Genomic DNA, 18,135 nt, shown 5'->3' on the forward strand with positions numbered 1-18,135 from the left:
TAAGCTTAACCCTTATCTCACAGAAAGGGAGGTGTTCAGGGGCGGAGAGATGTTCTGGACCAAGCAGCAGGTCATGATCTATCAAGATGTCGTCCTGACCAAGAAGAAGAAGTTTGTCCCGGTGTAGTGGATTGATATCAATCTTCTCCGGTGGGTTATGGATTATTTTGGTGAGGCCCTGCGTATGATTGAGCAGCTTGGTATTGAGGACATCATCACCTTTCACTGTGACTTCGATGCATAGGTAGTGGCTCAGTTCTATACCACTGTCTTCTTCGAGAAAGATGAGAACCTCTCTTTGTCTTGGATGTCTCATGGCGAGCTATTACATGGCTCTTGGGCTGAGTTCATGAAGCTTTTGGGGATCAAGTTCACTAGACTGCATAGTTCTCTTGGCCTGCGCCCTCATCGCAACCCTGATACCACCCCCAAGGACAAGCTGCAGCCATTCTATGCCAGGAAGGGTGTGCTCATTCCCTTTTTGGATATCATGCATCGGGTCTTCCGCAACACTTTGTTTCCTTGGGTTGGTAACAAAGGCGAGGTTCACTCCTATCTGGTGGACATGCTCCTGATGTGTCAAGAAGGACTGGAACAGCCAAATGGGCCACTTGATGTGGCAAATGTGATGTTCTGCGAGCTTCAGATAGCCATTTACAACCGTAGGGTCCCCATCTATGGATCTTAGTTGTACTACTACATCAAGACCAAGTGGGCTGAGACCTTCCCTGCCATGGCATTTCCTGCACCCACAGAGCTCGTCAGCCATGATCCCATCAAACTGCGCCAGAAATGGAAGTGGGCCAACACCTCCTCTTCCCGTTCTACTGCTCACATGGAGGCTGAGGAGGAGACTGATGCTGCTCGGGCTGAGGGCGGCCCTGCTTCCGAGACCCATTCTTTTGCTGAGCCATCTTGGGCCAAGAAGTTGAAGGCACAGATGGGGTCCCTGCAGGACCAGATGAGGACCTTGTTTTGCATGTAGGAAAAAGGACAGTATCAGACTCATGTGACTCAGAAGGAGAACCGTCAGCGGAATAAGCGTGTGCCGAGGACGCTTGATGTGCACGTCTCTAGTGATTCTGAGGATGTCATCACTCCAGAGGCTGCCTGGATGCAGGCTAGAGACTACCAGTGGGTTGGTTCTGAGGACGAAGAAGGTGCGGCAGGGTGTGATCACGAGGAGAAGAAGGAGGATGATGAGGAGGATGAGGACGCTACGGATGTGTCTGATGAGGATGAGGATGCATGAGCCACCACCTGTGTTCATGTTCTCTCTGCCTTTTTGGTGGACTAATGCCAAAGGGGGAGGGAGTGTTAGAGATTTGCCTTTGGTGTTTTCATTCGTGTTTGAGTCTTTCTTTTCTGAACTTGGTTGATTTAAGTTGTTGGATATCTTATTATGTGTGTGAAGACACTTCGTCATATGGTGTGAGACATATGCTATCCCTATATTATCTCTAAAGTCTCTCTCCGTACTTAGCATGTGAGATCATTCATCTTGTGCTTTTATCTTTATGCTCACATGTCTATGTTTTCATTATTATGTGTTTTGGCAAATCCGGTGTTGTCATCAATCCACCAAAAAAGGGGGAGATTGTTAGGGCATATTTTGTGCTAAGTAGTTTTGGGGATTGATGATAGCACCTCTGCGGACTAATCGTTTGCATTGATCATTTCAGATAATACATCACAAAGCACAAGATGGTTCGTCGCCCCTCGGTGTTGTTGGAGCACGGTGTTTCCTACGATTATATTTGTTAGTGTTGAGTAGTAGGAAATCCGTACTATTAAGAGGGGGTCCGCGTCGGAAAGGTTTGGGTGAAATCAACTCTCTCACGTGCACATTTTTATTTCCACCACTTTCTCTTTGTGGCAATGGAGGACCCGCTATGTCTCTCGCAGCCTTTGCAGAATGCCTAGCGGTAGTACCGCTGGGGATAGCGGTAGTACCGCTAGCTCCTGGTGGTAGTACCACCAGGGTCAGTGGTAGTAGCGCTACTCCCTAGTGGTAGTACCGCTAGGGAACGGTAGTACCTCCCTCTCTGAGCGGTTGTACTTCATCGGACTTTTTGCGAACCTTTTCCAGCGGCGGTAGACTCGATAGTAGTATTTATACTACCGTGGCTTTGTGTCAGCCTAGCGGTAGTACCGCTTGGTCCTGGTGGTAGTACCGCCGGTGGTTGCGGTAGTATCGCTTCCTCCTTGGCGATAATACCACCACGGTCAGCGGTAGTACCGCTGCGCCCAAGTGGTAGTACCGCCAGGAGCATGCTGACAGTGAGGATAACGGTTGGAATTGTTCCCTGCTACTTCAACAAAAGACCTTCCAACGGCGCCAGAAATAGGTGTGTCGACGGCACCAGGAATCCTTCTACTACGGCTACGCCTTAATGGACTTCCTAGGAAAATATGCAAAGGATTTCCCCCGTGGCCTTGGAGCCTTGCGTTGGTGTTCCCTCGAAACGGAAAGGGTGATGTAGCACAGCGGTGGTAAGTATTTCCCTCAGTTTTGAGAACCAAGGTATCGATCCAGTGAAGGAGTATCACAAGAGCCTGCAGAAACACAAAGAACCTACTCCCAACGCTATGAAGGGGTTGTCAATCCCTTATAGATTGTTCGCCAAGTGAGAACTGAAAGCAACAAAGTAACAAAGCAAAGTAAAAGCGAAAGTGGAAACGATAGATGTGAATAGACCCGGGGGGCGTAGTGTTTACTAGTGACTTCTCTCATGAAAGCAAGTAGACGGTGGGTGAACAAATTACTGTCGAGCAATTGATAGAACCGCGCAAAGTCGTGACGTCATCTATGGCAATGATTATATCTATAGGCATCACGTCCAAAACAACTAGACCGATACTTTCTACATCTACTAGTATTACTCCACACGTCGACCGCTATCCAGCATGTATCTAGTGTATTAAGTCCAAAAGAACAGAGTAATGCCTTAAGCAAGATGACATGATGTAGATGGACAATCTCATATCAACGAGAGAGCCCACCTTGTTACCTTTGATGGCAACTACTCAATGTGTGCCTTGCTGCCCCTACTATCACTTGGAAATGTCACCACATGGTAAGAACCCAAAACCAAGCACTTCTCCCATTGCAAGAATCATAGATCTAGTTGGCCAAACAAAACCCAAGACTCGGAGAGACTTACAAGGATATCAAATCATGCATATAAGAAATCAGCAAAGACTCAAATATATATCATAGATAATCTGATCACAAATCCACAATTCATCGTATCTCGACAAACACACCGCCAAAGAAGATTACATCGGATAGATCTCCATGAAGATCATGGAGAACTTTGTATTGAAGATCCAAGAGAGAGAAGAAGCCATCTAGCTACTAACTACGGACCCGTAGGTCTGAAGTGAACTACTCACGAGTCATTGGAGGGGCGATGATGATGATGAAGAAGCCCTCCAACTCCAAAGTCCCCTCTAGCAGGGCACCGGGAAGGGTCTCCAGATGAGATCTCGCGGAAACGGAAGCTTGCGGCGGCGGAAAAGTATTTTCGTGGATCCCTTGATTTTTTTCCTGATTTTTAGGGAATATATAGGCGCAAGATCTAGGTTTGGGGGGCGCCAGGGAGGCCACAAGCCTGCCCACCGCCGCCTCCCCCTGGTGGCGGAGTGGGGGCTTGTGGGCTCCTTGTAGCCCTCCCGGCGTGGCCCACTGGCCCCCTGATCTTTTTCCGTTCGGGAAAAAATCATTTCGGGGATTTTATTCCGTTTGGACTCCGTTCCAAAATCAGATCTGAAAAGAGCCAAAAACACAGAAAAACAGGAACTGGCACTTGGCACTTAATTAATAAGTTAGTCCCAAAAAAGATATAAAAGGTACATAAAACATCCGAAGATGACAAGATAACAGCACGAAACCATCAAAAATTATAGATACGTTTGAGACGTATCAAGCATCCCCAAGCTTAACTCTTGCTCGTCCTCGATTAGGGAAGTGATAAAGAATAAATTTTTGATGCTTTCATGCTACCTAGCATAGATGTCCTTTCTAACTCCTCTTATGTGACGTGAATGTTCAGATCCATTAGATTCAAAACAATAGTTTGCTATTGACGTGGAAACAATAATAATGCAAGAAAACTAGCAAGGTAATCATGAACTTTCAAAATAACATTGCCAAAAGAAAGTTATCCCTACAAAAGCATATAGTCTGGCTATGCTCTATCATCATTGCACAACGAATTTAAATCATGCACAACCCCGATATTGGCCAAGTAATTGTTTCACATCTTTACTTTCTCAAACCTTTTCAACTCTCATGCAATACATGAGCGTGAGCCATGGTTTTAGCACTATAGGTGATGTGGAGTGTGGTGGAGGTTGCAAGACAAAAAAAGGAGAAGATAGTCACATTAACTAGGCATATCAATGAGCTGTGGAGATGCTCATCAATAGATATCAATGTGAATGAGTAGGGATTGCCATACAAATGATGCACTAGAGCTAAGAGTATGTGAAAGCTCTTAAGGAAAACTAGTGGGTGTGCATCCAACTTGCTTGCTCACGAAGACCTAAGGCAATTTTGAGGAAGCCTATCATTGGAATATACAAGCCAAGTTATATAACGAAAATTTCCCACTAGCTATATGGTGGTGACAAAACGAGAGACTCTCAATCATGAAGATCATGGTGCTTAATATGCACAAGTGTGGAAAAGTGGTAACATTGTCCCTTCTCTCTTTTTCTCTCATTTATTTTTTATTTTTTTGGTGGGGTCTTTGGCCTCTTTTTTATTTTATTTTGGTGGGCATATTTGGCCTATTTTATTTCCTCACATGGGACAATGATCCATTAATGATGATCATCACACTTTCAACTCAAAACTTAGAGCAACAATGACTCTATATGGTATGCCTTCGGTAGTGTACCGTGACAATGATCTAGCATGGCATAGACATTAATGGAAACATCATGCTAGCTATCTTAAGATCATGCAATGGCAATGTAGATGTGGTGGCACATGTCATGGTGGTAGTTGCATGGCAATATATCTCGGAATGACTTTGAAAAAGCCATAGTAGGTAGGTATGGTGGCTGTTTTGAGGGAGGCTAATGGTGGGTTTTGTGCACCGGCGAAAGTTGCACGGCACTAAGAAGATAGTGATGGTGGAAGGTGAAAGTGCATCTAAACCATGGACTCAACATTAGTCATGAAGAAATCATATACTTTTTGCAAAAGTTTTATTAGTAATCGAAACAAAGCATTCAACGCATATTCCTAGGGGAAGGGTTGGTAGGTATAAACCATCGCGCGATCCCGACCGCCACGCAAAGGATGACAATCAATAGACTAATCATGCTTAGATTTCATCACATAGCGGTTCACCATACGTGCATGCTACGGGAATTACTAACTTCAACACAAGTATTTCTAGATCCACAACACCTTATTAGCATGACTTCAATATTACCAAAACCACAACTCAAAACTAATTGAGATGAATCAAACTTCTCTAACTATTCAATGCACATGAAGGTGGAAGTTTTCGTTTCCCTTTGGATAACTACCCCTTTTGAGACTACTTTCAAAGCATAGATCAACTACCAAGCCACGCACCTCTGCGCTCTAAAATATATAAGTGAAACACACAGAGCAAAAGTATCTAGCTCAAAAGATATAAGTGAAGCACATGCGAGCTGAATTGTCTACCCAAAGATATAAGTGAAGCTCGACAAAATCACGGTGAGTGCATGTCTCTCCCTCTAGGTGTGCAGTAAGGATGATTGTGATACAACAAAAATAGAAGACTCCTACGATACAAGACGCTCCAAGCAAAAACACATAACATGTGGTGAATAAAAATATAGCCCCAAGTAACGTTACCGATGGATTGAAGACGAGAGAGGGGATGCCTTCCCGGGGCATCCCCAAGCTTAGGCTTTTACGACATCCTTGAATCTCTTGGGGTGCCTTGGGCATCCCCAAGCTTGATCTCTTGCCACTCTTTATCTCTTTGTCCATAAGAACTTCACCCAAAACTTGAAAACTTCACAACACGAAACTTAAACAGAAACTCGTGATAACATTAGTATGAAAAAGCAAACCTCCACTTCCTTAGTTACTGTAGCAAACTTAAATTCTACTTATGTTGATGTTGGGTTACTGTATTTTCAATCTTGCATGGCTAATACCCCCCGATACTATCCATAGTTTCATCAAAATAAGCAACCAACACAACAAAAGCAGAATCTGTTAACAGCAGACCAGTCTGTAGCAATATGTATATTTCGTATACTTATGGTACTTCAAAAATTCTGAACAATTACGACAGTCTGAAAAATTTGCGTAGAAATCAGAAGGAAAAAGAATCAACTCAAAAGCTCTTATAGAAAAAAAATGAAAATTCGTTTCGTGAGCAGAAAGTTTCTGTCTTTCCAGCATGGCCAAACGATCATCTCCAAGACTAATCATAACGGTTTTACTTGGCACAAACGCAAAAAGACACACAAAAAACACAATCATAACAGAATTATGAAAGTGTGGAAAACACAAAACAGAAAGAAAAAGGATAGATTCGTTGGGTTGCCTCCCAACAAGCGCTTTTGTTTAACGCCCTTAGCTAGGCGAAAGGTGATAGAATCACGTATAGTCATGTTTGGTGCTCAAACCATAATTAGCCCTCATCATAGATTCATAAGGCAATCTTATTTTGTTTCGAGGAAAGTGCTCCATGCCATTCTTGAAAGGAAATTGAAATCTATTATTCTGTTCCTTCATATCGATGATAGCACCAATAGTCCTTAGGAAAGGTCTACCAAGAATAATGGGACATGAAGGATTGCAATCTATGTCAAGTACAATGGAATCCATGGGTACATAGTTCTTATTTGCAACAATAAGAACATCATCGATCCTTCCCATGGGTTTCTTGACAGTAGAATCCGCAAGATGCAAATTAAGAGAACACTCTTCAATCTCATGAAAACCAAGAATATCACATAAAGACTTTGGAATCGCGGAAACACTAGAACCCAAATCACACAAAGCATTGCACTCATAGTTTTTGATCTTGATTTTGATAGTAGGTTCCCACTCATCATGAAGTTTTCTAGGTATAGAGACTTCTAGTTCGATCTTCTCTTCAAGAGATTTCATCATAGCATCTACAATATGCGCGGTAAAGGCTTTGCTTTGGCTATAAGCATGTGGAGAGTTTGCAATGGATTGCATCAAAGAAATGCATTCAAACAAGGAGCAATTATCATAATTGAATTCCTTGAAATCCAAAGTGGGAGTTTCATTACTACCCGAAATTTTGATTTCTTCTACTCCACTCTCCACACCTTTATCACCAAGATGAATTGACTCCGAATCATTGGGGTGTTTTTCAACCAAAGTGGATTCATATCCAGACCCTCCATAAATAGGTTTGACACGCGAAAACAAAGATTCAAGAGGAGACACACCAAGCACTGTAAGATCTTCGTGATTTGCATCACTAGAACACACCCTTTTAAACCATTCATGCCTAGCGCGGATTTGGGCGGTTCTTTTATTGCTCTCATTCATGGAGACACGCATAACTTTCAAAGTTTCATCCAAGTTGACCTTGGGAGGAGCGCACCTAACTTTCAAAGCATCAATATCACAAGACATCCTATCAACGCTCTTAGCCAAATCGTCTATTTTGAGTAGTTTTTCCTCTATGAACGGATTGAAAATCTTTTGAGAGTTGATGAACTCTTTGATATTACTCACTAAATCAGAGGGTAATTTGTTGTGATTTCCATAAGTGTTGTTGTAGGAATTTCCATAATTGTTAGAGGAGTTACTAGGAAAAGGCCTAGGAACATAGTTTCCTCTAAAAGCATTGTTGTTGGCAAAATAGTTCCTACCAACAAAATTCACGTCCAAACTAGCGTTGCTACTCTCAATCAAAGAAGACAGTGGCATGTCATTAGGATCTACGGTAGAATTTCTACTAGCAACCAAATTCATCAACTCGTCCATCTTAGCACTAAGCGAGTTAATCTCTTCTATAGCGTGTACCTTTTTGCTAGCAGGCGACCTTTCAGTGTGCCACTGAGAGTAGTTGGTCATGATATTGTCTAGGAGTTTTGTAGCGTCTCCTAACGTGATTTCCATGAACGTTCCACCTGAGGCGGAGTCCAAGATATTGCGAGAAGCGAAACTCAAGCCAGCGTAAAAGATTTATATAATCATCCACAAACTCAAGCCATGAGCGGGACAATTTCTAATCATAAGCTTCATCCTCTCCCAAGATTGTGCAATGTGTTCATGATCAAGTTTCTTGAAATTCATGATATCATTACGTAAGGAGATGATCTTAGCCGACGGAAAATACTTGGATATGTAAGCATCTTTGCACTTATCCCAAGAATCGATAGCATTTTTAGGCAAAGAAGAAAACCAAGTTTTTGTGCGATATCGCAACGAGAAAGGAAAAAGTTTCAACTTAATCACGTCATTATCCACATCTCTTTTCTTTTGCATATGGCAAAACTCAATGAAGGTATTGAGATGGGATGCGGTATCTTCACTAGGAAGGCTAGAGAATTGCTCTTTCATAACAAGATTCAGCAGAGCTGCATTGATTTCATACGATTCCGCACTAGTGGCGGGAGCAATCGAAGTACTAATAAAATCATTATTATTATTGCTCGAGAAGTCGCAAAGTTTGGTGTTTTCAGCCATGATGACTTCAACAAACAAACAAGCACACAAACCAGCAAGAAAACCGGCAAAGGAAAACGGCAAAGGCAAGAGAAAACGGCAAAGGAGAAAGGCAAATGAAAACGGCAAATGTGAAGTGGGGGAGAGGAAAACGAGAGGCAACTGGCAAAAAAGTAAATGCAGGAGATGAGTTTGGCAGACCTACTTGGATAGATCTCCCCTTCCCCGGCAACGGTGCCAGAAATACTTCTGCTACTGCAACAAAAGACCTTCCAACGGCGCCAGAAATAGGTGTGTCAACGGCACCAGGAATCCTTCTGCTACGGCTACGCCTTAAGGGACCTCCTAGGCAAATATGCAAATGATTTCCCCCGTGGCCTTGGAGCCTTGCGTTGGTGTTCCCTCGAAGCAGAAAGAGTGATGTAGCACATCGGTGGTAAGTATTTCCCTCAGTTTTGAGAACCAAGGTATCGATCCAGTGAAGGAGTATCACAAGAGCCTGCACAAATAGAAAGAACCTGCTCCCAACGCTATGAAGGGGTTGTCAATCCCTTATAGATTGTTCGCCAAGTGAGAACTGAAAGCAACAAAGTAACAAAGCAATGTAAAAGCGAAAGTGGAAACGATAGATGTGAATAGACCCGGGGGCCGTAGTGTTTACTAGTGGCTTCTCTCATGAAAGCAAGTAGACGGTGGGTGAACAAATTACTGTCGAGCAATTGATAGAACCGCGCAAAGTCGTGACGTCATCTATGGCAATGATTATATCTATAGGCATCACGTCCAAAACAGGTAGACCGATACTTTCTGCATCTACTACTATTACTCCACACGTCGACCGCTATCCAGCATGCATCTAGTGTATTAAGTCCAAAAGAACAGAGTAACGCCTTAAGCAAGATGACATGATGTAGATGGACAATCTCATATCAACGAGAGAGCCCACCTTGTTACCCTTGATGGCAACTACTCAATGTGTGCCTTGTTGCCCCTACTGTCATTGTGAAAGGTCACGACATGGTAAGAACCCAAAACCAAGCACTTCTCCCATTGCAAGAATCATAGATCTAGTTGGCCAAACAAAACCCAAGACTCGGAGAGACTTACAAGGATATCAAATCATGCATATAAGAAATCAGCAAAGACTCAAATATATATCATAGATAATCTGATCACAAATCCACAATTCATCGGATCTAGACAAACACACCGCCAAAGAAGATTACATCAGATAGATCTCCATGAAGATCATGGAAAACTTTGTATTGAAGATCCAAGAGAGAGAAGAAGCCATCTAGCTACTAACTACGGACCAGTAGGTCTGAGGTGAACTACTCACGAGTCATTGGAGGGGTGATGATGATGATGAAGAAGCCCTCCAACTCCAAAGTCCCCTCCGGTAGGGCACCGGGAAGGGTCTCCAGATGAGATATCGCGGAAACGGAAGCTTGCGGCGGCGAAAAAGTATTTTCGTGGATCCCTTGATTATTTTTTTCTGATTTTTAGGGAATATATAGGCGCAAGATCTAGGTTAGGGGGGCACCAGGGAGGCCACAAGCCTGCCCACCGCCGCCTCCCCTGGTGGCGGAGTGGGGGCTTGTGGGCTCCCTGTAGCCCTCCTGGCTTGGCTCACAGCCCCCCTGATCTTCTTTCGTCCGGGAAAAAATCATTTCGGGGATTTTATTCCGTTTGGACTCCGTTCCAAAATCAGATCTGAAAAGAGCCAAAAACACAGAAAAAACAGGAACTAGCACTTGGCACTGAATTAATAAGTTAGTCCCAAAAAGATATAAAAGGTACATAAAACATCCAAAGATGACAAGATAACAACATGAAACCATCAAAAATTATAGATACGTTTGAGACGTATCATTCCCCCACTATATAAAGGGTTCACCTACCTCACAAACCCTACCTTTGACCCTCAAAGACTCCATTATTGCTCCCTAAGCTCATATGTGCCTGATCTCTCTCCATAGCCAATCAAACTTGTTGATTTCCTAGGGATTGGTTGAGAAGGCCCAGATCCAAACTTCCACCAAGAGAAAATTGATTCTCCCACTAATCCCTTGCGGATCTTGTTACTCTTGGGTGTTTGAGCACCTTAGACGGTTGAGGTCACCTCGGAGCCACATTCCATTGTGGTGAAGCTCCGTGGTTTTGTTGGGAGACTCCAAGCTTTGTGTGGAGATAACCCCAACCTTGTTTGTATAGGCCCGATCGCCGCCTTCAAGGGCACCTATAGTGGAATCACGACACCTTGCATTGTGTGAGGGCGTGAGGAGAATACGGTGGCCCTAGTGGCTTATTGGGGAGCATTGTACCTCCACACCGCTCCAATGGAGACGTACTTCCTATCAAAGGGAAGGAACTTCGGTAACACATCCTCGTCTTCATTGGTTCCACTTGTGGTTATTTCTAACCTTTACATTGTGTATGTTATTGTTGTAGAGTATTTCTTACTTGCTTTAGCGGTTATAGTTGGTAGCATCATATAGGTTGCTCACCTAGTTGTCATTTCAGAGAACCTTTATGTTTCTAACTCTAACTTGTTAAGAATAGCTAAAAATTGGTAGTTGCATATTCACCCACCCTCTAGTCAACCATATCGATCCTTTCAAACACAAATAATAACAACGAGGAAATTATTAGTTTTCTGAATTATAAGTGAATAGACTTGGAGGCGATAGTGTTTTCTACTGGCATCTCTCATGAAAGCAATATACAGTGGGTAAACAATTTACTCTTGGGAAATTGATAAAACAACACATAGTTATGCGATTTTCACGGCAATGATCCTGTGTATATAGGCATCGCCTCCATAGGTAAATAGGCCGACTCATGCCTGCACCTACTACTATTGCTCCACCCATCGACCACTATCCAGCATACATCTAGAGTATTAAGTAAAACATAGTAATGCTTGGGGGACAATGACATGATGTAGACAAAGTAAACTCAATCAATATGAATAAACCCCATCGTTTTATCCTTAGTGGCAGCAACACAAAGACACATCTTGTCCCCTTTCTGTTACTGGGATATAGAAAATCGCCAGGTGGAACCCACTACAACGCACACCTACCACTGAACAAAGATCAAACTACTTGGCCAAACCAATTCAATAGATTGGATATATTTATGAAGCTATGATGATCGTGCAAAAAAGAATCATATAACTCAGATAAGATTCAAATACTTTTCATGAATAATCACCAACAATTCATCGTATACCAACAAACACACTATACAGAAGAATTACATTAGATAGATCAAAGCAAAGATGCGATGATCATTGTATTGAATATCAAGAGAGAGAGAGAGATGCTAAGTACTAACCCGTAGGTCTATGGTGAACTACTCACACATCATCACGAGGGCAACAAGGTTGATGAAGAGGCCCTCCATGATTGATCACCCCTCCGACAGGGTGCCAAAACGGAGCTCTAGATGGGGTCTCCGTGGAACAGAGACTTGTGGCAGCGCAAAAAGTGTTTCATGGATATATTTAGGGTTTCTGGAATATTTGGGAATTTATAGGCGAGAGAACGAGGAAAGAGGGGCCACACAGAGGCAACAAGGCATCAGGGCGCGGCCACCCCCTGGCCGCGCCCTGTTGCCTTGTGGGCTTCTTGTGTGGCTTCAGGTATCCTCCCCAAGCTTCCATGTATTCTTTTGGTCGAGAAAAAATCATCAAAAAGTTTTGTGGCAATTGGACTTTGTTTGATACTGAAAATCTGAAAAATAATAGAAATTGGTGCATAATAACCCAAAAAGTACCTTAAGATGATAATATAACAACATGGAACAATAAAAAATTATAGATACATTGGAGACGTATCAAGCATCCCCAAGTTTAATTCCTGCTCGTCCTCGAGTAGGTAAATGATAAAAACAGAATTTTTTATGTGACATTCTACCCAATATGTAACCTTTTGCATGTATTCTCATTAAGAAATGATGAATTAACAAACATCAACATAGTAATGATTATAAGCACACGCAACAAAATCATCAATCTTTCAAAGTATACGATCTTAAAAGAATGTCTACCCCCATTAATCTTACATATTAGCAAAGCATGGCTCTGTCTTCACTGTGTTAATACAAATGTTAAGAACCATGGTGTCCAAGTCAGGAAATTGGATCATACTTTTTCAAAGTGAATCAACTCTTTATTCTTCACGCAATATATGAGCATGAGCCATGGACATAGCATAAGGTGGAATATAATATGGTAGTAGATATCAAATGGGTAAAAGTGGAGAAGATGGTATCACATCAACTAGGCATACCAACGTGCTATGGAGATTGCCATCGGTAGATGTCAATGCAAGGAGTAGGGATTTCCATGCAAATGATGCACTAGAGATATAAGTGTATGAAAGCTCAAATGAAGCTAAGTGGGGTGTGCATCCAACTTGCTTGCTCATGAAGACTGATGTCAGTTGTTCTTCCCCTTGCAATGGCACCAGAAGAATGGTGCTAGCACTCTCCGACAATCGAAACTAGAAGAATGTTGTTGACGGCCCACCAGCGCGTGGGATCATAGCAGTTTTCGAGGGTAGAGTATTCAACCCAACTTGTTGATAAGCGAGACAGGAGGTGAGAGAATACTCTCGAGTATTAGCAGCTGAATTTGTCAGATTCAACCACACCTGAAAGATTAGTATATGCAAGCAAAGTAGTAACAGCAAAGTAGTATGATAACAACGGTGTCAGAAACGATTTGTTTACACGGCAGACTATTTCTAACGATGGTATCAATGGCGCCAAGTTGCCTCGTTGACGGAAGTTGTCAGTTCCCGTCAACGACAAGCGATCAAGATTGTAGCAGGTAGCAGCAGTGTAACGAGCAATAGCAGGGGCAAGGAACAGCAGTAGTGACAGCAGTAGCAAGTAGCAACAGTAGCAAGCGACAGTAGTAGCAACAGTAGCAGCAGAGCAAGAGAAGTAACAACAGTAGCAACAGTAGTAACAGCAGCAAACGACAGTAGTAACAGCAGCAGAGCAAGACAAGTAAAAGCAGCAGTAGGACAAACTCGTAGGCAATGGGTCGGTGATTTGTTTGGATGATATTCATCATGCAACAGTTATAACACGGAGAGATATGTGGCTAGCTCCCGTTCGTCAATGTGATGTAGGCATGCATTCCGTGTGTCGTCATACGTGCTTAGGGAAAAGAACTTGCATGACATCTATTGTCCATCCCTCCCGTGGCAGCGGGGTCCAAAAGGAAACTACGGGATATTAAGGTTCTCCTTTTAATAAAGAACCGGACCAATGCATTAGCACTTGGTGAACACATGAACTCCTCAAACTATGGTCATCACCGGGAGTGGTTACGGTTATTGTCACACTACTAGGAAAAGGGCTATAGATGATATAGACACTAATGGCGCACCAGACAAGTAGTGCGCCACTACTATATAGTAGTGGCGCACCATGTGCAGGTGTGCCATTAGTGTTATGGACACTAATGGCGCACCACACACTCGGTGCATCACTACTATAATTTTTTTTGCAAAAGTACTAATGGTGCACCGGGGCAGAGTGCGCCACTTCTATAATTTTTTTTGCAAAACTACTAATGGCGCACCACCAGCTGGTGCGCCATTAGTAACCAGGGTTACTAATGGCGCATTTGTAGGTGGTGCGCCACTACTATATTTTTTTTTGCAAAACTACTAATGGCGCACCACCAGCTGGTGCGCCATTAGTAATCCTCCCCCCACCATTGAAAAAAATACTAACGGTGCACCGCTCGGGGGTGCGCCATTGCTAACCCTCCCCCCCACACACTAAAATCCCCGGTCCCTCAAGCGAGCCCCCCACCCTAGAAAAAGGCGAGCCTCCCTCCCGAGCACGACAGCTAGGGTTCCTAGCCGCCGCCACCAGTGCCGGCCCGCTGCCGCGGCGCGCCCAGCCGACCGGAGCCTTCGATGCCCCGCCTCCGGTATAGTACCCCAGCAGCGCCTCCCTCCGTCAAACAGCCGCTCCCACCAGCGGCGCCTCCCTCCCTGGAGCAGGCCGCCAGTGGAAGCACCTCCGCCACCTCCTCCAGGCCGCCGACGCCTCCTCGCTCCCCCCAGACCGCCCCAACTGTGAGCGCGTCGATCCCCTTCCCGCAGCTAACCACACCGCTCAAATCTCCCGAGATTTGATATGCAGATTAACTTGAATATGTAGATCTTAGATTATCCTTTGCCACGCTGCTAACCGCTCAAATCTCCGGAGATTTGATATGCAGATTCACTTGAATATGTAGATCTTAGATTATCCTTTGCCACGCCACGCTTCTCGGTTGGTGGACTCCTGTGGTTATAGTTCGTTGATGTGTTTCATCAGGACCAAATTGATTATCCGCTCGATCTAGGCCTAGAAACTTGTGGTGGCCAGAAATTCATACTAATTGGGACTGTATAGTACTATTTTTTTTTCTGTTTCTGGTGTGTGCTAACAGTAGCAGCATTTGAATTGCGAATTGCTTCTTCTTATGTTACAAAATACAAACTTTCAGTTAATTGTTTTTTCCTTCAATTTATAGTGAGTAATTTTCGGGAAGTTGGTTCCAAGCTCGTGCTTCCCAGAATCCCATGCTAATAGAATCAATCAATAGGTTCTTGGCTTTATGTCTAACATTCATAGCTTCTGAATCAGTAGCTTCCATTGCTAAGGCGATTAGATAGCTCTTATATGAACTTGTGTTTCTCGATTAGAGTATAAAGCTGGATAATAGAAATAAAAACTTGACATTAGCGAAACAAGTTATTTGTGTTGTTCAGGTAGTCTACACCTGTAGTATTTAGAGCAAGTTGTTGTGGCGTATATAATGTTCACAGAATGTTTTTATGCAGATTTAAATATTCAGTTGCCCCCATCCATTTATCCACCAAAGAGATACTGTGACGTTACAGGTTTTGAGGTAAGTTTTACCCCAGTATGAACCCCTTGTGTTGATTTACATATCCCAATTGTTTTCTAAATGATAAGATTTGAATATTGAAGGTATTTAGATCTGAGATACTCAGTACTTCTTTCTTAGTCAAATGGCAAAACTGAATCTGGTTTCGTGTCAGTGACTAATATTAGTACTAGTTGAAAAGTATTTCCACTTGTCGTCACCCGTTTCCCATTGCTATCCCTGGTTCCAACTACAGGAGCTTCTATGTGGGAGGGCTGGTGATTCTGCTAGGGCTTTGATGCGGGCGACGGGGTGCTGTTTATTTTGTGCTGCTTGCCTCTTTTCTGTGGTGGAAATCGGCGTCCTTAGGCAAGATGTGGAGTGCTCTTTCTAGGGTTTCTGCTCAAGTTTGCTGATTCTGGCTGCCGTTGACACTTGACAGGGGCTTGGGCCATACTCCACGAGCATCAAGATGGCCGAGAAGGAGATCAAGGAGTTGGCCAAGAGGATCAGTGACCTTTGTGGTGAGTAAGGACTTGGTAATCTGTTTGTTGGTTTGGCTCTAGAATTTGTTCCTCGGCTAGATAGAGACCAGTTGTCTGCACTTTGTTTTGTTGTTTCACACTTTCACTAGGCTTCAATCATATGATAAAGATAGCGTACTTTAAGACATGTTGTCATGTTGATATATCAGAAAATAAATTTAATGATGAGCCCCTTTGGGCACAAGTCATGCAGAAATTATGTTGAGATGCCACCCTGTTTTCCGCATTAATATGTTGTTGCTTGTCCTGTATTAGCTAGATGGTCATTAAGTTGGTACAAAGAAATCTTCAAGTCTTGAGGCAAATCACGCAAGGGTCAGTATCCTTTGATCCATCTCAAACGGTGATAACATCTGGTGCGACACCTGCAATGGAAATACCGAGCTTCTGTATTGCTGATCCAGGAAATGCATTTCTTGTTCCGTCACCATACTACCCTGGGTATGTCGATCTCCTTGCTCGCATGCGTGTTTTATAGTCATTGTTTGGTGTTCAGAGCGAAGCCCTTAATTTGTGACTTTATTTCCACAGATGGGACAAGGACATAAAATGGCGAACTGGTATTGAGTTGATACCCATTCCTTGCTGGAGCACCGACAACTTCAACATCAGTATCACTGCTCTAGAAATAGCCTATAACCCTTTCATTTGCTTAGCTCCCGAGTAGAATTTACAGGTTTGACTGAACTGTGGAGAGGAATGGCGATTCGTTGCTGGTGCAGAGTCAGGAGTGCTTGGAGAAGGTTGCCAAGACGGTCTCCTTCCTCGCGCAGCCTGAAGGCTCATTCCTGCTGTTTCTCACACGTAATTCAGTTCTGATGCATCTGTTCTAATACTTTTATGGAATTATATATAGGGGCTGCTGATTGTGTGCGTTTACTAGTTAGATTTTGTTTGCAATCAAGGGTGAACACTATGATCGTAGTATCATCTCCATGACTGGAAAGTTTGTGCCTATACCATTGCTTCTTTCCTTCAGGCTTAAACATTTGGTATCACATCTCATTAGAGCGAGCGTGTGACCTATGTAGCTGGGATTACTTTGGATTCAGCGCAACATCGGCAGCTTATATTTATAATTTGGAACCAAACATCATGTGCTTATTCTTGTATGTGAATGTTCTCTTGAAAATCTTAGCTGTATTCTTTGGAGCTTATGTGTATATATATCTCTCTCTCTGTGTGTGTGTGTAGTCGTCACTAGTTGACAATTTAAGTATCTTGATACCTCATAAATTTTGTAACAAACATTGCTGGTGTTGTTTTGTTAGAAGTCAATATGTATCAAAATTTGTAATTCTGAATCATCTATTTTCTTTCTCTAACGCTTTTGATTCATGCTTCTTTTGCCAGGGGAAGTTCAAAAGGACCGCGCGCTGGAGCTCCTAAACGTGCGCCCCTTCTACTTCGTTTACTTATGTGGCGTGAAGACATAAAGCAAACCTTTGGAGCCATAGTTGTCTTTTTTGTCATCTAAAATAATAATGGTAACATATTAATACAAATAAAATAATATTCTAGCTCAAAAAATTGTATGTGAATAATGAATGGATGCTATCGAACTATATTTGTTATGGAGCTATGTATATATGGATGCTATGGAACTATATGTATATATGGATGCTATGGAATTTTGGATGTATGTATGCTATGGAGTTTTGATATATGGATCATGAAATTTGTTATGCAACTTTGCATATATGTTATGTGTTGTGGATCAGTAGAACTATTGGGCACAAATTTGTATTATATATTTGATATATATGTTATGTGCTGTTGAATTTGTGGTTTTGAAACAAAACATATATATGCTAGAATACTAGATACTAATGGAGCACCATGGGCTATACTAATGGCACACCTGGGAGGCATACAAATGGCGCACCTGGGAGGCATACTAATGGCACACCTGGGAGGCATACTAATGGTGCACCTGGGAGACATACTAATGGCGCACCTGGGAGGCATACTAATGGCGCACCTGGGAGGCATACTAATGGCGCACTTGAGAGGCA

The 18,135-nt window shown here is 43.0% G+C and overlaps 1 long non-coding RNA gene across 1 annotated transcript; it reads left to right on the forward strand.

Moving 5' to 3' along the window:
• The first annotated feature begins 16,517 nt into the window (after positions 1-16,517).
• LOC123403064 lies at positions 16,518-17,625 on the forward strand. The gene is made up of 2 exons (XR_006611396.1): positions 16,518-16,561; positions 17,474-17,625. It is a non-coding gene; the product is annotated as an uncharacterized LOC123403064 (long non-coding RNA).
• Positions 17,626-18,135: the final 510 nt, after the last annotated feature.

This window comes from Hordeum vulgare, chromosome 6H (genome assembly GCF_904849725.1).
Source record: "Hordeum vulgare subsp. vulgare chromosome 6H, MorexV3_pseudomolecules_assembly, whole genome shotgun sequence".
NCBI lineage: Eukaryota > Viridiplantae > Streptophyta > Magnoliopsida > Poales > Poaceae > Hordeum > Hordeum vulgare.